Raw genomic sequence first — 23,929 nt, forward strand, 5'->3', positions numbered from 1 at the left:
CATCTATTTTTCATTGACATAGAGCCCTAAATGGCGATTTATTGAGCTGTTGACCAACTTGTTGGGTAAAATGCTTCTGAAGGAGGTGTATAAAATATCTCAAGTGTAATAACAAAAGAGGAAAGAAAAGATAGTGTATAAAAGTTATGCATTAAGCAGCTCATAAACCATAAAATTAAAAAAAATTTAAGTCAGTCATTAAAATACGCTAGGGGACGGAAGAAAGAAACTCCTGACTAGTGAGACTGATTATTCGGGCTATGCATTTTCCAGGATCTTGGCTTCTATTTGAGGCTCTCACCATTTCGCCACACTAGTGCTCAACGACACCTCCACTAGAGGTCAGGAAAGGCAAGGAAAAGGTGGTCCAGCTCCATTTAGACAAATGGCCCACAAATACCTGACCAAGGATGTTCAAATTGGAAAGGACCTTAGAAACCATCTAGTTCAAACTTTTGGGGGCAGCTAGGGGGTCAAGTGGATGGAGTTCTGAACCTAGAATCAGGAGGACCTGAGTTCAAATCCAGCCTCAGACACTTCCTAACTATGTGACCCTGGGCAAGTCACACCCTCTTTCCCTCAGTTTCCTCATCTTTAAAATGAGCTGAAGAAAAAAATGGCAAACCACTCCAGTATCTCTGCCAAGAGACCCCCAAATGGGGTCACGAAGAATCAGACACAACTGCAAAAACTGAACAATGAAAGTCCAAACACTCATTTTCTTCCTTCAGTAATTCAAATGTCTATAATTTTGTCATTATAGATACTTTTTAAACTGATATAGACCACAATCACTCTGTGACTTGGGAGATTTTTTTTTTTCTCAGAATTATTGTGGCCAAAAAATTCATTACCCTGCAGCCAACCTAGTAGTGAACATCTCTGAACTTAGCTAAGCTGGTCTTTGGACAACAGACACACAACCCATTATTAGACCTGTATTTGAAGCCTTTCCAGCCTGGTAGAACTTGCCAGAGCTGACATTTCTCTGGCATAGTCTTTAAAAACCCAGGAAATTGGGGCCTAGAGAGCTTAAAGGATTTAACCCATGGCCACAGAGCTGGAAATATTAGCAGCTGATAGAGCATACCTTCAAATGGATAACTAATATAAAACTGTGGCTCTGTTTGTGGCTATGACCTCATCCTCCTACAATTATCAACAAGTCATTTGAGCTAGAAGAGAAATTGGAAATCAGCTCTTAAGTTATGTGAGAAACCCCTCCATGGTATCAAGGACAGCTGAGCTGCTGCTTGTTTGCTACCAGGAATGGGGGGAATCGTTCTGGCAAGAGGCAACAGTTATTTCACATATGAACTGCATTAATTATTAGAAAGGTCTTTATACTAAACCAAAAATCCCCTTCGTGGTAACTTCTATCTATTGATCTTAGTTCTAGTTTGAATTTCTGGAACCAAATGATCTTTGTTATGACAATCCTTCAAATATTTGAAAACATAATGTGACTTCACACACTAGAGTCAGTCAATAAGCATTTATTAAGCACCTACCACGTGCCAAGCACTGTGCTAAGTGCCAGGAATTCAAAAAGTGGCAAAAGACAGTCCCTACCCTCAAGTTGCTCACAATCTAATGAAGGAAACAACAACAAAAATAATCTACATATAAGATATATATGTATATATCTATAGTTGTCTATAGATATATATATATACATATATATGATAGGATATATGCACACAGCTACATACAGGATAAATTAGGCAATAATATAGGAAAAGCACTGGAATTAATAGGGATTGGGAAAGGCTTCTCTGCCCTCTGACTGGCTGGTTCCTCAAGTCCCCATTTTAAGAAGGATGTCTAGTCTCGATCCCTCTCCTGGCTGGTGCTTCAGACTCTTTTGGATTTTCCTTATAACCCCCCCAGGACTGTTAACCTTCCTCTCTTCCCCTCCCCTCTTTCAGCCTCCTTTAATATGTTACCTTCTTGATAACCAGGCTTGATAATCTCTGGTTGATCTGACACTCATGGCACGTGACCTGAGTCTTCTCTAAATTAATAAGATGGTCCTCAGAAGACATAAGTTTCCAGACTCTTTACCATCCTAATCAATATCCTTCCGGTGTTTTCCAGCCTGTCAAATGTCATTCTTAGAGAGTGTGCTCACATCTTGAGCTAATAGTACAGATGATGTCTGACCACCATTGGCAGCTATCACCTTTCTTCCTCTGGATGCTTGCGATTAATAAATGCATATTAAGATTGTCTTAACTATCTTGGTTGCTACATCACCCTGTTGATTCACACGGAGTTTACAGTATACTAAATCTCAGAGGGCTTTTTCACATGAATCACTATTTAGCTACATTTCCTATATTTATTTGGTTTATTGTGTGACCCTATTTCATATGTGACCCAATGGATTTCATCCATAATAAATTTCATCTTTAATATAATAATAATAGCTAACATTTATATAGTGCCCACTAAGTGCCAGGCACTGGGCTAAGAGTATTACAAATATTATCTCATTTGATCATCATAACAACCCTGGGAGGTAGGTGCTATTATATTATCCTCATTTTACAGATAAGGAAAGAGGCAAACAGCCATTAAATGACTTGCCCAGGATCAGACTCAGGTCTTCCCGATTCTTGGCCCATGTTCTATGCACTGAACCACCTAGTTGCCTCTCAATGAAGCTCACCAATTTGTCTTGCTAGATCTTTTTGGACCCCAAATCTGTTATTCACTGTATTAACTACCCTTTCCTGCCTCTGGTAAACATGGCCTCACCGACAACTTCAATCAAGATACTGTAAGTGTGTCAGAACAAGAGATGACCAAGCACATGCCTTATGGCATACACACACACCACTAGGAACCTCCTCTTTAGTTCGATTCTCTTCCATTAATCAACAGTATGAAGGAAGTGACGCTAGGATTAGGAAGGGAAAGGCTTCAATAAATAGAAGGGCTTCAACAAATGGATTTCAGGTGAGGAAGCTTCCATTTCAGACTTGAGGAAAAGCATAAGCAAAGGCACAGATGTAGGAACTGGTAAAATGGGACTAAGGGACAGGGAATGATCCAATTTGGCTGGAATGCAAAGGATGTGGAAGGAAGTCTATGAAAAGGCTGAAAAGGCTGGAGACATCAGACTAGAGGGCCTCAAATGCCAGAAATTATGAGATAGCCAATAAAGAACCATTGGAGATTTTTGACTAGAGAATTGGCACGCTCTCAACAGTGCGAGGAAAAGACAACTTAGGCAGTTGGGGGAAGGAAAGAGTGGAGAGTTTGTAAACTAGAACCGGGAAAACACATAAGAAAATTATAACAATAGTCTAAGATAAGAGATGTGTTCCTAAACTGAAGTGGTTGCAGTGGAAATTTTCAAGAACGAACAGATACTAGAAATATTACAGAAGACTTGGCAACAAATTGGATGGGTAGATAAAGGAGGGGGGAAGTGTCAAAGATGATTCCAAGGTTGATTCCAAAGATGATTCCACAAGTCTGAGTGAGTGGGAGAAGGATGATGTCATTAACAGAAACAGGGAAGTCAGAGTTTAAGAGCAGGTTTTGGGGTAAAGAAAGTGAGGTTCTGCTCGGGACTCATTGAATTGGGAGTGTTGATAAACAGGACAACTAAATGGAGTTATCTAACTAGCAGGTGCCAAAAAAGAACTAGAACTCTGAGCAAAGCCTAGGGGTGGGGCTAATAACTTGGGATCATTAGTAATGGCTGAAGCCACTTACTTTAAACAATTAATGCTTACTAATTTAATGTATTTAAGAGTCAGAAAGACATTCCTCCATCCCACTCCATCCTCAAAAAAGGCAAAGTGTACGGGTAAAGGAAAGGTTGATTTTTTTTAAAGCCACATCAGCTAAAACAACTCACTTAACAATACCTGATTTGCCCTTGGGTTACTCTCTATCAGAGTAATTAGTAAATTTTCATTATAGTTACTGTATTGACAGTACTTTCTTCCCAGATGACATCATTATCCCCTTAAGATAAAAATGACATCTGCTCTCTGATGGGTACAGGGTTGAGGCAAACATAACAATAAATCAATAAGCAAGCCCAGTTAATGACAATAATGAAGAAATTGAAGTAACTAAATGGATCAAATGAAAAAGATCAGCAATTTAAGAAATGAAAAAGGAGCAAAGCCCTTCCTTTAACTCAATGTGCAGAAACAAAAAGACTAACATTAAGAGAGAAAAGAGAATCTCCTAGCAACCAGCATCTTCTGAGATGCATGAATCAGGGCTTTCTTTCCTTGCCCTAGAAAAGGAAAAACACCACTCTGATGGCTGGTTTTAAAAATACCAAGTAAATTAATGGCTCCCCATGTATAGGACCATGCTAGATTAAATTTACTGTTGTACACCACTAAAAAGGTACTCCTGACTCCTGGAAAGCAAGTATGAGACACTTGGGTTCTTCCTCCTATACCAGCAACATTGGTTGACTGGCCAAAATTAAGCGTGATCTTCTTGCACTGGTATGAAATAGTTTATCAAATTGCTTATCCTTCTTTTTTGATAACTTGGCTTCCAACTCTTAATGTAAAAACACATCACTCTACTGAAACATGAGATGCACCCAGAAACAGAGTTTCTTCTACCTCTACAGCCTCAACCAATACCATTTCCCATGCAGGGGATGCAGAATGGGCCAGGGCTAGACAGTAGGGTCAGCACTTTGCCCCCAAATCTAGCTACAACCCTTTCCCCCCACCTCCCCAAAAGGCACAGAGGAAAAAAACAGAAGGGACATGTGGTTGGAACACTATACAATCATGACATGTTAAAGCTAGAAGGAACCTCAGACATCACTTAATTTAACCCTTCATTTTACTGGGCAGAAATCCAAAGTCCAGAGAGGCTGTGTCTTTCCAAATGTCACAGAGCTACAAGGTGTAGGAGTGGACAGTAGAACCCTGACCTTCTGACACCAAATCACAAAACTGAACTCATATCTGTGAAATAAGGATGGGCGGGTAGGGGTTCTAACAGCAATTCCTTGTGACTTCTGGCTTAGAAGTATCTCTTTCAATAACCTTACTGATAAAATTTTTAAAGTATTTCATTGGGGGGCAAAGCCAAGATGATAGAGAGAAGCCAGTAAGTTGCCTGAACTCTCCCCAGTTTCCCTCAGAAACAATGTTAAATCAAGCCTCTAAACTGATTCTGCAGTGACATAACCCACAAAAAGACAGGGTGAAATCATTTTTCAGCTTAAGATAATTTAGAGGGACTTCAGGAAAGGTCTGTCTCATTTGCGTAAAAGGAGAGCATAGTCCAGCACAGAACAGCATCTGGGCAAGTCAGATGGAGGCTCTTAACCACAGCACAGATCAGCAAATGAGGTGCCTCTGACCTGGCTCAGCTAAACAATCTTCAAGGCCTCCAGCTCCAGTGCCGAAGGCAACTTACTAGCCCCAGAACCACTGCATAACAGCTGCAACGAGGCCGGGCCATCCCAGCTAGGCAAATCACCAGCACCTGAGGGCCTGGCACAGAAAGTCAGGGACCAGGCACCTGGCCACCAGAGCAAGAAGCTTGGGACAGTGGCCCCTATGCCCCAGGAGCAGAGATCAACTTAAAAAGTCATGGAATAGGCTGAAAATAAGTTAAAAAAACAGAAAAGAGCCTGACCATGGAAAGTCATCATGGCAACAGGCAAGGTCAAAACACAAACTCAGATGAGGACAACAATGCCTACATGCAAAGCCTCAAAGGGGAATATGAATCGGTCTCAAGCCAAAAAATCCTTTTTGGAAAATCTCCAAAAGGATTTTAAAAAGTAAATAAGAGAGGTAGAAGAAAAAATTTGGAAAAGAAATGAGAGTTAAGCAAGAGAGAGTCAACAGCCTGGAAAAGGAAAGATAAAAGCTGACTGAAGAAAACAATTCCATAAAAAATACAATTGGACAAATGAAAAAAAAATCCACTGCAGAAAACAACTCCTTGAAAATTTGAATTGGCCAAATGGAAAAGAAGGTAGAAAAGCTAAATGAAGAAAATAATTCCGTAAAAATTAGAATTGGGTAAGTGGAAACTAATGACTCTGTGAGATATCAAGAATCAGTCAAAAAAAATCAAAGGAATGAAAAAATACAAGAAAGTATAAAACACTTCATTGGAAAAACAATTAACCTGGAAAACATATCCAGGAGAGATAATTTAAGAATTATTGGACTACCTGAAAGCCAGGATCAAAAAAGAGCCTGGACATCATTTTTCAAGGCATTATCCAGGAAAACTTCCCTGATATCCTTGAACAAGAAAGTAAAATTGTAATTGAAAGAATCTGCTGATCACCTTTGGAAAGAAAGCCCAAAATGGAAACTCCAAGGAATATTGTAGCCAAATTCCACAATTTGGAGAAAGGAGAAAATGCTGCAAACAGCCAGAAAGAAACAATCCAAATATTAAGAAACCACAGTCAGGATAACACAGGACTTAGCAGCATTTACATTAAAGGATTGGAGGGCTTGGAATATGATGTTCTGGAAGGTAAAGGAGCTTGGATTACAATCAAGAATCAACTACCCAGCAAAACAGACCATAATCTTTCAGGGGAAAAGACATTCAATGAAATAGGGGGCTTTCAAACTTTCCTGATGAAAAGACCAGAGCTAAACAGAAAATTCAATCTTCAGATACAAGACTAAAGACAAGCATAAAAAGGTAAACAGGAAAGAAAAAAAACATTTTATTCAATAAGGTTAAACTTTACATCCCTACATGGGAAGACAATATGTGTAACTCTTGAAAACTGTATCTCTATTAAGGCAAATATAAGTATACATAGACAGAGGGTATGAGTATAAGTTGACTTTGATGTGATGATAAAAAAAAATTAAGGGATGAAAAAAGGATTGTACTAGGAGAAGAAGAAAGGGGGAGGCAGAATAGGGTAAATTATATCACATGAAGAGGTACAAAAGACCTGTTATAGGAAGAGGGGAAGAAGAGGGGGGTGAGTATTACTTAACCTTACTCTCACCAGATTTGGCTCAAAGAGGGAATAACATACACACTCAGTTGGGTATAGACATTTATCTTATGCTATAGGGAAGTAGGAAGGGAAAGGGGAAAGAAAAGGGAGGTGATAGAAGGGAGGCAGATTGAAGGAGGCAGTGGTCAGAAGCAAAACACTGGTGAGAAGGGACCAGGTGTGAAAGGAGAGAGAAAACTATAAACAAGAGGGGAAATAGGATGGAGGTAAATACACAGTTAGTAATCATAACTGTGAATATGAATGGGATGAACTCTCCCATAAAATGGAAGCTGATAGCAGAGTGGGTTAAAAACCAGAATCACACAATATGTTGTTTACCAGAAACACATCTGAAGCAGAGATACATACACAGAGTAAAGGTAAAAGGCTGGAGTAGAATACATTACGCTTCAGCTGAAGTTAAAAAAAAAAAGTGATGGTAACAATCCTGATCTCAGACAAGGCAAAAGCAAAAATAGATTTAATTAAAAGAGATAAGGAAGGAAACTATATCTTGCTAAAAGGTACCATAGACAATGAAGTAATATCAATACTAAATATATATGCAACAAATGGTATATCATCCAAATTCTTAGAAGAAAAGTTAAGTGAGTTACAGGATGAAATAGATAGCAAAACTGTATTAGTGGGTGACCTCAACCTCCCCCACTCAGAACTAGATAAAAATAAACATAATAAACACAAAATAAACAAGAAAGAAGTTAAGGAGGTGAATAGAATTTTAGAAGTTAGATATGATTGACCTCCGGAGAAAACTGAATGGGGACAGAAAGGAAACTGCCTTTTTCTTAGTGGTACATGGCACCTGCACAAAAACTGACCATGTATTAGGGCATAAAAACCATACAATCAAATGCAGAAAGGCAGAAATATTAAATGCATCCTTTTCAGATCATGATGCAATAAAATTACATGTAATAAAGGGCTATGGAAAATAGACTAATAATTAATTGGAAACTAAATAATCTAATCGTAAAGAATGAGTGAATCAAACAACAAATCATAGAAACAATCAATAAGTTAATCAAAGAGAATGTCAATGATGAGAAAACATAGCAAAATTTATGGGATTCAGCCAAAGCAGTTTTTAGGGGAAATTTTAGATCTCTAAATGCTTACATGAATAAAATAAAGAGCAGGTTAATGAACTGGGCATGCAAGTAAAAAAGGTTAAAAAAAAAACAAATTAAAAATCCCCAATTAAATACCATATTAGAAATTCTGAAAATCAAAGGAGAGATTAATAAAATTGAAAGTAAGAAAACTATTGAACTAATAAATAAACCTAAGAGCTGGTTTTATGAAAAAAATAAAATAGATAAACTTTTCATTAATTTGATTAAAAAAGAAAAAAATACAAATTACCAGTATCAAAAATGAAAAGGGCAAATTCACCACTAATGAAGAGGAAATTAAAGCAATAATTAGGAACTATTTTGCCCAACTGTATGCCAATTAATCTGACAATCTAAGTGAAATGGATGAATATTTACAAAAACATAAATTGCCCAGATAAACAGAAGAGGAAATGAAATACTTAAATAACACCATTTTAGAAAAAGAAAATGAACAAGCCATCAATGAACCTAAGAAAAAATTTCCAGGACCAGCTTGATATACAAGTGAATTCTACCAAACATTTAAAGAACCATTAATTGTAATATATATAAACTATGAAAAATAGGCAGAGTCCTACCAAATTCTTTTTATGACACAAATATAGTGCTGATACCTAATCTAGGAAGAGCTAAAACAGAGAAAGAAAATTATAGACAAATTTCCCTAGTGAGAATTGATGCAAAAATATTAAATAAAATATTAGCAAAGAGATTACAGCAATTTATCATGAGAATAATACACTATGACCAGGTGGGATTTATATCAGGATTGCAGGGCTAATTCACTATTGGGAAAACTACCAGCATAATTGACCATATCAATAACAAAACTAACAGAAATCATATGATTATCTCAGTAGATGCAGAAAAACCTTTTGACAAAATACAGCACCCCTTCCTATTAAAAACACTACAGAGCATAGGAATAAATGGAGTTTTCCTTAAAATGATACCTAGTATCTATCTAAAACCATCAGCAAGTGTTATATATAATGGGAATAAACTAGAAGCTCTCCCAATAAGATCAGGGGTGAAACAAGGATGCCCATTATCACTACTATTATTCAATATTGTACTAGAAATGTTAGCTTTAGCAATAAGGGAAGGAAAAAAAAATTGAATAGGCCATGAGGAAACAAAACTATCACTCTTTACAAACGACACGATGGTATACTCAGAGAATACTAGAAAATCAGCTATTTGAAACAATTAACCACTTTAGCAAAGTTGCAGGATATAAAATAACCTCACACAAACCATCAGCATTTCTATATATTACTAACAAAACCCAACAACAACAGATAGAAAGAGAAATTCCATTTAAACTAACTGCAGACAATAGAAAATATTTGGGAGTCTACCTGCCAAGACAAACCCAGGAACTATATGAACACAATTTCAAAACACTTTTCACACAAATGAAATCAGATCTAAACAGGTGGGCAAATATCAATTGCTCATGGGTAGGCCATGCTAATATAATAAAAATGATAATTCTACCTAATTTAATTTACTTATTCAGTGCCATACCAATCAAACTTCCAAAAATTATTTTATAGAGCAAGAAAAAATAATAACAAAATTTATCTGAAAGAACAAAAGGTCAAGAATATAAAGGGAATTAATGGAAAAAAATGCAAAGGAAGGTGGCCTAGCTGTATCAGATCTAAAACTATATTATAAAGTGGCAATCATCAAAACTATTTGGTACTGGGGCAGCTACGTGGTACAGTGGATAGAGCTCTGGCCTTGGAGTCAGGAGGACCTGAATTCAAATCCGGCCTGAGACACTTGACACTTACTAGCTCTGTGACCCTGGGCAAGTCACTTAACCTCACCAAAATGGGGGAAAAAAAACTACTTGGTACTGGCTAAGAAATAGAGTGGTGGATCGGCAGAATAGGTCAGGTACACAAGACACAGTAATAAATGACTATAGTAATCTACTGTTTGATAAATCCAAAGACTCCAGCTTCTAGTATAAGAACACACTATTTGATAAAAACTGCTGGGAAAACTGGAAAACAGTATGGAAGAAATAAGGCATAGACCAGCGTCTCACACTGCATACCAAGATAAGGTCAAAATGGGTACATGATTTAGACATAAGCAAATTAGGAGAGCAAGGAATAGTTTACCTGTCCAATCTAAGCAGAAGGAAAGAATTTATGACCAAACAAGAGATAGAGAACATTATGAAATGCAAAATAGATACTTTTATTACATTAAATTAAAAAGGTTTTGCACAAACAAAACCAATGCAACCAAGATTAGAAGGAAAGAAGAAAGCTGGGAAACAATTTTTACAGCCAGTGTTTCTGATAAAGGCCTCATTTCTAAAACATATAGAGAACTGAGTCTAATCTATAAGAATATAAGTCATTCCTCAATTGAGAAATGGTCAAAGTATATGAACAGATAATTTCCAGATGAAGAAATTAAAGCTATCTATAGTCACACAATGCTCTAAATTACTATTGATTAGAGAAATGCAAATTAAAACAACTCTGAGGTACCACCTCACATCTATCAGATGGGCTAATATGACAGAAAAGGAAAATGATAAATGTTGGAGAAGATATGGGAAAATTGGAACACTCATGCATCGTTGGTGGAGTTGTGAACTGATCCAATCATTCTGGAGAGCAATTTGGAACTGTGTCCAAAGGCCTATAAAACTGCATACCCTTTGATCCAGCAATAATGCTACTAAGTCTGTATCCCAAAGAGATCATAAAAAATGGAAAAGGACCCACGTGGACAAAAATATTTTAGCAGCTCTTTTTGTGGTGGCAAAGAATTGGAAATTGAGGGGATGCCCATCAATTTGGGAACGGCTGAACAAGTTGTGGTATATGAACGGAATGGAATACTATTGTGCTATAAGAAACGATGAGCAGGCGGATTTCAAAAACACCTGAAAAGACTTACATGAACTGATGCTGAGTTCTGATGAAGTGAGCACAACCAGGAGAACACTATATATAGTAAAAGCAATATTATGCAATGATCACCTATGATAGACTTATCTCTTCTCAACAATACAATGATCTAAGACAATTCCAAAAGACTCATAATGGAAAATGCTATCCACATCTGCAGAAAGAACTATGGAGTCTGAATGCAGATTGAAACACACTATTTTCACTTTTTCTGTTTTTTTTTTTTTCTCGTGGTTTTTCCCTTCTGTTCTGATTCTTCTTTCACAACATGACTAATGTGGAAATATGTTTAACATGATTGTACATTTATAACCTATATCAGATTGCTTGCTGTCATGGGGAGGGGGGAGTGAAGGAGAAAAATTTGGAACTAAAAATCTTATAAAAATTAATGTTGAAAACTATTTTTATATGTAATTGGAAAAAATGAAATACTATTAAGTGGGGGAAAAGTATTTCATCATTTGCATATGTTCATAAATTAAGCAATTTTATTTGAGCAACTTTTATTTCTTATCATTTTATTTCTCCAAGTCTAGGATTTGCTCCAAACTTAATAATCAGTTTTGTAAGAATTCTAATAAATCTTTTTTAATGTCCTACTTAACACATGCTTTCTTTCCAAAGTATTGGTGCATGATGTCACTTATCATAAAATTTTAATCTTGTAGATTCACGATTCCCTTTTCTTTCTGGGCTGACATTCCCAAAGCATTAAAATGTTACACCCTGCTCCACAGGTGCATTACCCTCCACTAACTTATTCTTCCTCCAATAACCTAACACCAGAAAGGCCACAGATTTCATTTATGGATGTTCTCACATCACAAACTACTTTCTGCAAGTGCCATTAGTTTTAAGACAACTCTTTTGCATCTTGCCTTCTTAGTCTCTATCTAATAACTTAATCTTTTTTATAAGTATGAATTTTATATTTTTAAAATTCCATTTCTTAAACTCAACAAGCACATGTTTATTAAGCACCTGCTATGTGGCAGGCCGTGGGTTAAAAAGAAAACAATCAAAACAGTCCCTATTCCAAGAGCTTACATTATGGAAAGGCTCTACCGGCCTGGAATCCGCTCTCAATCAATCAATATTTATTAAATGCCACTAACTGCCAGGCCTTTGGGAAACAAAGGACTAGGAAAAACAGTCCCTGCCCTCAAGGAGTTTGCATTCAAATAGAGGATTTGTCTACTACATGTGAATGCAAGCTCCTTGAGGGAAGGGACTATATGTGTATATGTATACACACATATATGTATATGCTTATGTACATATGTGTATGTATTTGTAAATGTTTGTGTGTATATATGTACCCCCCCACACATATATACATATACATACACACATACATACATATATGCACACAGTGACAGCTAGATGGCTCAATGGATAGAACACTGTTGGGCAAATCACTTAACCTCTCTTTGCCTTAATCCACTGGAGAAGGAAATGGCAAACCACTTCAGTATCTTTACCAAGAAAACTCCAACGACAGTATTGGCATGCTATGGTCCCACAGGGTCATGAAGAATCAGGCACAACCGAATGACTAAACAACAACAAAATATATGTCTGTGTTTATGTATGTGTCAATGTGTGTGGTAGCTATTGCTTCCGTGTGTGTATGTGCATATAAAACACATACATACATCTATCATACACACATACACCTATACATATGTGTCTTCACATATACACACATAATGATACATGCAGTACTTCGGAGAGGAAGGCCCTAGCAGCTGAAGGGCACAGGGAAAGGCCCCTACAGAAGATGGTACAGATCATAAATCTTAAAGAACTGCCTAAGGCTCAGAGTGTTAAGTGATTTGCCCAGGGTCACAGCACTCCTCTACTATTTCCCATAGATACAAGATTACAGATTTCTAAAATAACCCACAAAAGCCTGTGAAACCCATAAGTGGTTGAAATGCAATGCAGTCTGAGAACACGGGGAGCACATGGTTCCTCTAGGATGCCCCTGGCCGACTAGTAATCAACCAATCAACAGGCATTTACTGAGTATCTACTGATGGGCCAGGCCGTGGGCTAAGAAAGAACTGCTTCTGTGACTACAGGAGTGGCTGCCAGCCACAGGGAGGGATGGACCCTTCTGAGACCATATTCCCACTGTGAAAACGTCCTGAAGGGGGAGCGCTTGTTTTGAGTCACTTCCCCCCTGCACTGGTTTTGCATGGCTCACAGTTTAAAGCCTCCCTGCCACTCCACGGCCTCAGACTATCCACTCTCATCACTGGGCACCCCTGGTACAATCCTTCCCAGGAAGTCCCTAAGTTACTGAATCCTCTACGCTGGGGAAGGGAAGGCAGGATGAGAGCTAAGCAGGATGAAACGAAAAAAAGAAGCCGGGAGAAAAAAGGTAGTAACCCTTCACTGATGCCTAAAAAGCAATGCCTTGTTTTCTTCTGCGGCTAGGAAACTGGCTGTGAAGAAAATTCAAAAGGAAATAAAAATATGTGAACAGCATGACTCCTGATGCATTAGAGGCATAAGTTGCTACATTTTTTTTTAGCCTTGGTGGGAGGGGAGGGGAGTTTCATTACTCTACCCTCAAATTTCCTATTCAATCTTCTAAAATGAATGATAAAAGGAAACCCTAGTGCTCTTCCGACAGCTACAACTGACTATTATAAAGCAACACACAGGACTTGCAGCAGAAATGGAAAAAACTTTGTTTTTAGATTTAGGATTAAACTTGGCCCCATATGCCTTTGAATTTAACCACTTTCTCCAAGCCAAAGCTTTGAGGCTTTTAGAAACCATGAAACAACAACATGAGGAGAAAGCAAAGGACGGAAAACAGCATACACATTCATGAACTTTAAGGACATATACCTTCTTTAACACTGGAGCATGAGATGAGGCTGCTTGTGTTGATCAAACGGAAAGACTCAGCTTTTTAACAGAAAGTTACAACTCAATTCTCCCTACCCCACCCCCACACACTGCTTGGTGTAGGGAAATTAACATTTTTTTTTAAATAAAGCAGGAAATCATTTTCTCTTTAAAAACTGAGCAATCCTGGGGGCAGTTAGGTGGCACAGTGGAAAGAGCACCAGCCCTGAAGTCAGGAGGACCTGAGTTCAAATCCGGCCTCAGACCAAACACTTGACACTTACTAGCTGTGTGACCCTGGGCAAGTCACTTAACCCCAATTGCCTAACAAAACAACAACAACAACAAAAACAACTGAGCAATCCTATAAACTCTCCAAAGAATTTTCAAAGATGTCTGTCAAAATCTATCCAAAGAAACCTTTCTAAATTCTATGACCTAGAGAATCCCATGAGGTCCACAAAGTCTTGTCTTAATGATAAAGTGACAAGAAGCTAAACATAGGTCCTCAAGGGTCATGCCGGTAGACCACAAGATCTACCAAGTTCCACCACATGGAAAAGGGGTTTGAGTTCAATCCCACAAATAGAAAGCCTTTACAAGTCAAGTCAGAGAACCACACTAGCTAAGCACAGAAGCACTCGTCACTAGGAGAATGGCCACTAGAATTCTTTGACCATGGCCACCTAACCTGTGAAACCAAGAAAAATACAAAATGGCCCTCAGTTCTGGGTAACCTGCAGATGGCACACAGGTTTGCAAACTGCACTACTGGAAGGGGAATCTACCTTGGACAAAACACAGAATCTCAGAGTTGGAAGAGATCCGAGAAACCAAATTGCATCACATAAAATCTGAATCAATTCAATAAAAACATTTTTCAAAATACAAGAAGACAAATCAGTTTAGGTCACTGTATTATGTCACTGTATTGAATGGATCTACAGACAGATTAGAAAAGGGGTTTTGTTTTTTTTCACTCAAGAACACATTGTTTAGAATTTACTATGGAGCCCCCAACAATGCTCATTCCTACCACCGTGCTTGTGGTAGCTTCCCTCTCTCCATCCAAATTCTATCTTTTGAGCCTCAAGCCTCACCAGCCACAGCCTTCCTCGCTTGTTGATAACTCATACTGATCATCCCATTCTTTTCATTTTATCCCATACATTCAACTCCTAAGCCTCAATCACCAGACTAGGCTGTGAATTCCTCCTCTTTGAGGTAGTGATCCTATTTTATGCTTCTTTTGAGCATGTATTATGAATAGTCAACAAGTATTGATTAAATGCCTACTATGCGCCAGGCACTGTGTTGGGAATTGAAGATTCAAAGGCAAAGAACCAAATAATTCCTATTGACAAGAATTCTAATGTGGAAGACAAGAAGTACATGTCTAAGTTTATAGAATAAATACAAAGTAGTTAAATACAAGGTGGTTTGGGAGGGAGAGCACTAGCACTTATGTAAAAACAGGCATTTAATTAATGTTTCCCTGACTGATGTCTGTTGTTTATGCATTCCTTTTCCTCTTTGGTCCAACAAAAGGGTTGGCTGGAGAGGGAAAAAAAAATCTGTCCAAAGTTTTCCTATTTCCATCATTACCACACAATTGGGAATGGCAGTCTTCTACCGTCATACGCATGAGTACCCAGATCATGTCACATAATGATCTGCATTTGGTAAACATTCAATGAATGATTTCTTATATTGTCTAGGCTATTCTTCAATATAGGCAAGCAAGGCTCCATCCATACCAGGCAAGGGACACAACTATCTCTGCTGGTCTTTCAAATCTTCAGAGAAAACTCTTCAAGATCCCTTAGTAGTGTATTTTAGTGCCTCAGGACTCTTACTGCCTCAAACTTCTTCCAAATTTGATATATTAATGTCACATCAACAAAGAATGAAATGTTCCACAGAAGTGAAAGGTCCAGAAAACTGAAGCTAAGTGATTGTTTCAGTAGTGTACATATACTAAAACCAAAGCTCTCTCCTTTGGGGCCCAAAATTTCCTTATTTTAATCTTACAAAAAATCTAAAGTACATACCATTTCCCTTCTTGAAGTACAGTACAGTGAACCAGGAAACTTAATTTAACTTTTCCTTATTTAATGAGAGTCATCATTATTAACATTAATAATTGTGAATTGTAGTGAAGATGTTGCCCCTTGGCTATGTGAGTTATGTGGAGGTCTTTGCCTCTGTAAATGACCTCAGGCATATGTTGAATTCCAGAATTCGTGAATTTGCTTTTTGTAATAGTAGTTATTTTTTTTTTCTTCTGTCACAGTCACCTGTGAGTGGGAATCATTTCAGTCTTTGTATCTGTATCACCTGCACCTAGCACAGTATGTGGCACCTAGACAAAAATACTCAATAATTGATTTTTACCATTGATTGAATTTACCAGTGATTGATTTTTCATCCCTGTCTCAGCTTGGAAAAATAACTATTTTTTTTTTTGTTTATATGTCACACAAAGAAAAAGTAAATGGTCTATGAGTGACGGCTTGAACACCACCTATGAGCCCAGTGCTACAGTTAGTAATACATGGGGTTTTTTTATTTATCTTGGTTTCATAGAGATTTTTTTCCTGCTTATTTGTTGTTTTTTAACTACAATCTGGATAGCTGAGTTTGATGGATAATTACTGGATAAGTGAAGTCGTACTGAAGGCAGATTAATGATCAGTAGAGTCCCTTAGCCAAAATAAGAATTTTCCTTTCCATCCCTAAAAAAGTGAAGTAAAAAGTTGTCATATCATCTCAGGATAACTGGCTAAGGCTATATGAACCAGAGGGACCATATTCCACCAACAGAAGGCTCATACATGTTACCATCCACTAAAAAACCTCCTCTTTTTGAACATTTTGATTAAATTGATTATTGCCTAAAGAAGGCATATGTCCTTAAAGTTCATGAATGTGTATGCTGTTTTCCGTCCTTTGCTTTCTCCTCATGTTGTTGTTTCATGGTTTCTAAAAGCCTCAAAGCTTTGGCTTGGAGAAAGTGGTTAAATTCAAAGGCATATGGGGCCAAGTTTAATCCTAAATCTAAAAACAAGTAAACAGAAATTGTCACGTTCAGAAAATATGACTTTTTTTTCCCCTTAAAAAGAAGATATTGCCTTCAGAGATTAAAAAAAAAACAAACCGAAACCAAAACAGGCAATCGTGTCTCTGTCCTATTATGCCTTCAAAAAGCAGGCCCCAGAGAAAAGTAAAACATGTCAAAATGAATGTTTTATTTTGAAAAGTTAGAGCCTTATCCTTACCCTGTGAAAATACTGAAAACAACAAAAGGATTACTGAACTCGGGTTTCTGTATTTACTATTTCCTGACTAGAGATTTTTAAAATAAAGTGTGATTTTGGTTTTCACTTAAAAGAAATATGAGGAGTAATGGGGACTTGTCTAAGACATTGCCCATAGGGCTCTAAGCCTCAGTGGGGAACCTAATGAAGATTCCAGGGACTTCAATGTCTGTGAATTTGTGTGTCTTGGGTTCTGGGGGATTGATTGCCTCAAGGGCCTAACACAGATGGCTAGAAAAAACAAGGAGGCAGGCATACAGACATGAGAGAGAAACTTTAAGGGATTCCAAGTCACAGCTGACCAGGAATGTAGCTAAAGATGAACCATATGAGCAAACTGCTGGCTGAGATACAACGGAGCAAGCTAGCAGAGTTTCAGCCATGGCCAGGCTCCACCACTGCCATATAGAGACCCAAGGAAAGTTGAAGTCAAGGGTGCAGTGACAACTAAGTGCTCTGACCAGCTGATACCCAAAACTTCGACCTGTTTTTCCCAGTTAACAAATAGGAATCTGAAAGAAAGATTCTTCCCCAGAACAGACTATCTTTAGGGAAAAAGGCAAGTGGGAGGATGCTCATTTGAGAGAGAAAAATGTTTCCATTTTTTAGAAAAAAAAAGTTTCCAGTTTATAATGAAACATTTTTTAATGATTTCATGCTCATTTGCTAAGTTTCCGTTAGCACTGTAGTAAACCAGATTATCTAGACCTGAGCTAGCCGTCAGAGAGTCACAGTTTCTTTCTAGGATGGGGGCTCATGCCAAGTATGAGCCATTCACCCACTATGTGAAACCAGTTCTTTGAGTGGCTTGTGCTAGCTTGCTCAAAGGCAACAATACAATCTTCTAAGCTCTGTTTTCTACTATAATTATTCCTGAATTCTAGCAAGATCTGAATAGAGGTTATATGTGGTAAACATGAACATAACACATCTTGAAACAACCCTGTAGACTGGGGACTACAGATAGGATCTCAGCTTTATAGATAAGGAACGTGAAGCTCCCAGAGGTTACAAGATGTGTCCAGGGTCACTCAGATACTAAGTGTTTAGTCCCAGGTCTTCTGAGTCCAAATCATATACTCTCCATCATTACTATGTATCAAATAGCTCACAAACCCCAAGGCTTCCAAGAATCCTTTCCAGCCTGAGCTTAAAAAAAAAAAAGCCAGGAAATTCTCCTGGCCCCACTATTTGTCCGTCTACAACTAACGCCATCTTATCCACCATAAGTGTAGAGCACTATCCAGTTTTTGAAATGCTTTTGCTTACACTATTTTCTCTTGGATTCCTACTCCAATTACGCAGTCAATTTTGATCTAATAGATAAATTTAGACATAATGTAAGGTCCTAATATAAGCACTTTTCTATGCAATCAGTACGGCATTAGTTTAATTTTTCTCTTCTATTTGTCTATATTTCCTATATGTGATTATTTGTATGTATCGTTTAGCATGAGCCCAGATGAGTTCATTCATTCATTCAACAATGCTTTTTTGAATAAAGGCCCTACGTTCAAGACCCTATATAGAATAAAAGGAAGAATAAGACATAGTCGTTATTTTCACGGATCTTACAGTGTAGTGCTAGAAGAGAAAAGGTAAGTGAAATTCAAGAGCAAACTTATAAAGGTATAATGACAGGAAGTAAAAGAAGCAGAGGACCCTGAAAAGTATGCTCTACATGTAAATAACTCTTTGTGGTAGAGTACAGTTCAACTTCACTAGGAAAAATGTTTTTAAATTAATTTTTTTTCCAAGTGAAGATCCATTTTCTTTTCTCTCCTTCTTACTTTTGTTGTTATACAGTCATTTCTGTCTCATCTGACTCTTCATGATGCCATGTGGGTTTTCTTGGCAAAGATACTGGAATGGTTTGCCATTTCCTTTTCCAGGTCATTTTTTACAGATGAGGAAACTGAGGCAAACAGGATTAAGTGATTTGCCTGGGGTCACATAGCTAGTACGGGTCTGGTGCCACATTTGAACTCAGATCTTTCTGACCCCTGGCCTGGCAGACTCTCTCCACTGCTCCACCTAGCTGCCTTACTCCTTCTCACACACACACACACACACACACACACACACAATCCCCACTGAGAAAATAAAAAAAAAAAAAGCAAAAGCCCTGTTACAAACATTTATAGTCTCACTATGTCTAAAATGAAAAAAGTCTGGATCTTCACTCACAGTTCATTACCTCTCTTATCAGGAAGTGGGTAGCATGGAAACAATGTATTTCAAGGTACTTGTTATAAACTCCCTTGAATAATGTCTCCTCAGAAACTTAGAGAATAGTACATGGGAAGGGGTCACATACTTTTTGGTAGCACCTAAGAGATGGTTGGGCAGAGTGGTAACCACCATTTAATCTGGGGCAAAAGTTGGAGGTTAGAGGTATGGACACTACTTAGTAAGGTGAATCAAAGATCCCAGGAAGACACCAGACCCCCTGGGTGAAAATCCTTGGATATCCATAATGCCAAGGCTGAAATGTACAATCTGATAACTTCCTATGTTAACTAACAAATTTTGCCAACTGAGTGCTAAGGTTAATTAGTTTTTAACATTTAGCATCAAAATGTTAGAGTTGAAAGGGACCATAGGGATTATTATAATTGAACTCACCTTACAGAGGAGGGCATAGGGTCCCACGTAAGAGAAGTAGCTGGCCCAAGGTCACATGCTTATCTCCAACTGAGGCTGAACCCAGAATGGTCAGATGGATCTACAATCTAATAAACTCACAGACTATTAGAGCTGACACAGACAATTTCTGAGACCACCTCATCCAAGCTCATTTTAGAGTGTCAGAGCAGAGTCTAAAACCTAGGTGTTGTAAATCTAAGTCCAAGACTGTTTTAATCAGGCTGCTGAAATGTATGTTGCCTTATAAGATATGGTCAGGTCATTCAAAAGCACTGACTTCCAATCTCATGACTGAGCATGACCATCTAACAAAAAGTTGAACCCATGCTCACCTGTCCCTAAGAGGACAGCCCAGCGGATTCTCCTAGGTGCAACAAAGCCTGTTCAAATCTGCAGGAGGATGAGGTAGGGGTATGGACAGTGGATGGACCAGTCCGTCTACCAATGCCCCCACCTGCCTTCCCTGTTTCATCACTTAGGAGCACAGGCCACCATTGAGAGCAGAAAAGCTTCACGAAGTCGAGCCCTCCTTCCCCAGAACCCATAGCAGGGCACTCTCAATCTATGCTCTTAATTTGCCTCATCTGGGAATTCCCTAGCACCAACTGCCAAGACTACCCCTCCCCCCCAACCTGTCAGTGAGTTCTAATTGCCTTTTTTCCCTGCTTGGAGAAGTGTAAATGCTCTCTAAATTTCTTGCTCTGGTACAAACTCCCCAACCTGGGGCAAAGATCTCATCAACCCAAACCTCCCACCCCACCATCAATTCTAGCTTTGGAGCTGGGCAAAGAGAAGACACTCAATAAATTTTTAACATCTAAGGCCATTCAGAAAACATTTGTAACAATCTAAGCTCTATTACTAAAAGTGACATATTAACAGAAAAAAAATGTATCTTATTTGCAGCATCAGTCCTGGGCAAAATGCCATTTCAAATATTTATTTTTAATTAAAGTAGAATTGTAAAATAAATGCAATGTACAATGCTGCAGATATGACACAGACAATTTCTGGTTTGGGCAATGGCTTATGCCAGTTGAAGTCATCATAAAAAACTTCATGCTATAAAAGTATTTCCAGTCAATGTGCTTCAGGTACTTTTCAGACTGTATATACAATGGGTAATAAAGACTTTTTCTCCTGCTACTAATTCATACACCAGAAGAAAAAAAAATTTATGGAAAAAAAAAATCTAAGTTCATTCTAGAATGCTCTTTCCACCTTGTTTTGAACCTGCAATGGCCTGTGAATAAATCTGCCTTCTGAAGCTTAAGTGATTCTAAGGTCAGGCAGACAGAAAGAGAATATCTCAGCTTCCCTGGGTCACAAAGAGACAAAGAAATTTGATGCCCAACTAATGCTAAAATTTGAGATGCTACCACCAAAGCAAAGCTATTTAGAATTTAATCAAGTCTGTTGAGCCTGGGAAGGACAGCTAATAGGCAGCCAGATGGACAAGATTTGCATTCAGAAAAGCTACTGAAGAAGAGCCAAATAGACCTGCTTCAGCAACACAGCCATCAGAGAACGGCTGTGGTTTAATAAAACTTGAATTAAGCCAATCACAGAAACAAAGAATGTTTAAACAGTCCATTTCATTTCAAAACTGAAGTCAATAATAAGGCAATTAGTCTAGCAGGAAGGATTCCTCCTCCTGAACATTCCTACGCTATGTGAGTGCTAGGAAAGCAGTGGGGCCATAGTGGATGGAAGAAAGCAGGAAGACCAAGGTCAAGGCAGTGTGTGACTCTGGCTAAGTCACTGAAACTCCAGGTTCATCCAGACAACTCTGAGCCTTAAAGTTTCTAGTGAGTTGCTGTTGGTGGAGTTCTCCACACTAATGATAATGAAGGTGATGAGGATAATCATAGCTTTAAGGTTTGCAAAGAGCTTTACATATATTTTTTATCTTTGTTTTGTTTGTCTTTTTCGTTCGTTTGTTTGTTTAGCTAGGCAATGGGGTTAAGTGACTTGCTCAGGGTCACTCAGCTAGTGGGTGTTATGTGTCTGAGGCCGGATTTGAACTCAGGTCCTACTGACTCCAGGGCTAGTGCTCTATCCACTGTGCTACCTGGCTGCCCTATATATTTTTTATCTTATTCAAACTTCTCAACAACCCTTTGAGGTAGGTAGATACTATCCCATTTTATAGATGAGGAAACTAAGACTTGGATTGTTACTCTGCTTACTGTTATACAACTACTAAATCTCTAAGGTGGGATTTGAATCCTGATCTTTCAGAATCCAAGTCCAGTGCACTCTCTGCTAGTCCATGCTAAAATCAGAGGCCTGGACCCTCCAGCTTTCAACCCTCTACATCATCCCCTGCACCCAGCAAAGAGCTAGAACACTATCACTAGACATAGAACTCTGAGTCAAGTAACACTATACTCTGGGGGACTTTTTTTTTCTAATGAGGAATTACATCCTCTTCATAGAAGTTGTCTCATTCCCTGCACTCATTCCCCTGGCACAGTACTGAGCACAAAGCAGGTGTTTATATTTGCATATTGACTGAGTCATACTTCCCTCCTCTCAAAGCCCATAAGGGCTTAGAAGTTTATAACTCTTCTCCAAACTATAACAAAGAAGAGGTCAATCAAACAATAAATAAACATTTGTTAAGAGCCTACTATATGCCAAGCAATGGTACATATTCCCAGTCTAAGCACTGGGGTGCAAAAAGAGGCAAAAGGCAGTCCCTCCCTTCAAGAAGCTTACAATCTAATGGAGAGAGAAAGAAGCAATCTATTAAAAACCAATGACCAATTTACCAACTGCCATTACAAACTACCATAGACAACCAAAGATCAGCTTTGCCTCAAAGTAACAAGATGTTTGCATTTTAATTCCAAAATTGACATTACTCCCTCTTTACCCCTACAAAAAGAAAAACACCTATTTTGCTGGATAGATTAGCTAAGCTAGAACCTGGAAGTTTCTGCAGGAACATCAATATTTTCTGGTGTGTTAACCAAGAAAATGACTAGTGTCCAAAACGGCAGAGTGTAAATAGTGTGACAAATGGCATATGACCAATAGCCAAAGACATAGAGTGATGGAAGAAAGCCCACAAGCCTGAGTCACTCAGAAAGTATTCAGAGCTGAGACTCCCCAGAAGCCTCCAGAGTTTCAAACAGGCACACCATTTTTGTGAAACTTCCCTAATAGACCTAGTACTTTATAGTCTTCCCAAAACATTCCTCATCTTTCATGGGTGATTCCAGACCTGAATAACCCTATTTTCTCCTCTTTTGGTTAATATGTCTATGCCCTGGGGAATGATTCTTCCCTACTGGTTGGAAGGTAGCTTTTTTTGGAAGATACAGTCTGCTGTTCATTTATTCATTTGTTTTCTTAATTGTACCCTTTTGCTTATCTGAAAAATTTGAAGTTACTTTTGAGAAATACTGCTTCTTATGACAGTATTTTCTCCTAGTATTCAAAGAAATCTAGGATCAGCAATATGGTCCTGTCTATTTTGTAAATCTGGCCACCCAATGTGTGACTACCATAAAAATAGGAAACAGTCCTAGTTGTCTGGCATGAGGACACAGACAGAGATGTTCCCAACCATCACAATGATGCAGGTCACAGATTGATGAAGGTGGGGGTGAGGGATGAGAAGTGGGAAATAGTGTTTTATTCCATAATTAGAAATAGCCAGGAAACATTTAATTAAAAGCATGAAAATTCAATAGAGTTATACAGCTAGTGGGTGAGTATATGACCTGTCACTTGGAAGTTTTCAGTCTCTAAGTAGAAAATGAGGCCCACAGGAAACTCTCTGGAGGAAAAAAAAAATGTATTTTAAATATGCCATCCAAAACCATCTATCCTTACTGTCCTCTTGGTAGATTAGAATAACCTAAGATAAAGCCTATTCTGCCACCCCCCATCCAGACAGGTAGCATCTCTTTCTTACTGGTTGGAATCTTTCTGAAAGCCATAATGATAAGAAGATATTAACAAAACTAGAACAAAGACTGCTGAGGTACAAAGAGCCCAGCCCTGGGTGAGTAACAATTCTTCATA

The 23,929-nt window shown here is 38.2% G+C and overlaps 1 protein-coding gene across 4 annotated transcripts in view; it reads right to left on the minus strand.

Annotated features, from left to right (window-relative positions):
• The window catches only part of CCNY (cyclin Y), a 288,024-nt gene that overhangs the window by 101,129 nt on the left and 162,966 nt on the right, over window positions 1–23,929 (minus strand). The window contains exon 1 of one of the 4 annotated variants that reach the window (XM_027841627.1): window positions 19,874–19,945. The exons of the other annotated variants lie outside the window; for them this stretch is intronic. The gene's annotated coding sequence lies outside the window, so the exon portion shown is untranslated. Of the gene's footprint in view, window positions 1–19,873; window positions 19,946–23,929 lie in introns of those variants that run through there. 4 annotated transcript variants of the gene reach the window in all.

Source organism: Vombatus ursinus, unplaced genomic scaffold, assembly GCF_900497805.2.
Source record: "Vombatus ursinus unplaced genomic scaffold, bare-nosed wombat genome assembly UNPS02014861.1, whole genome shotgun sequence".
In the NCBI taxonomy this organism is placed as follows: Eukaryota; Metazoa; Chordata; class Mammalia; order Diprotodontia; family Vombatidae; genus Vombatus; species Vombatus ursinus.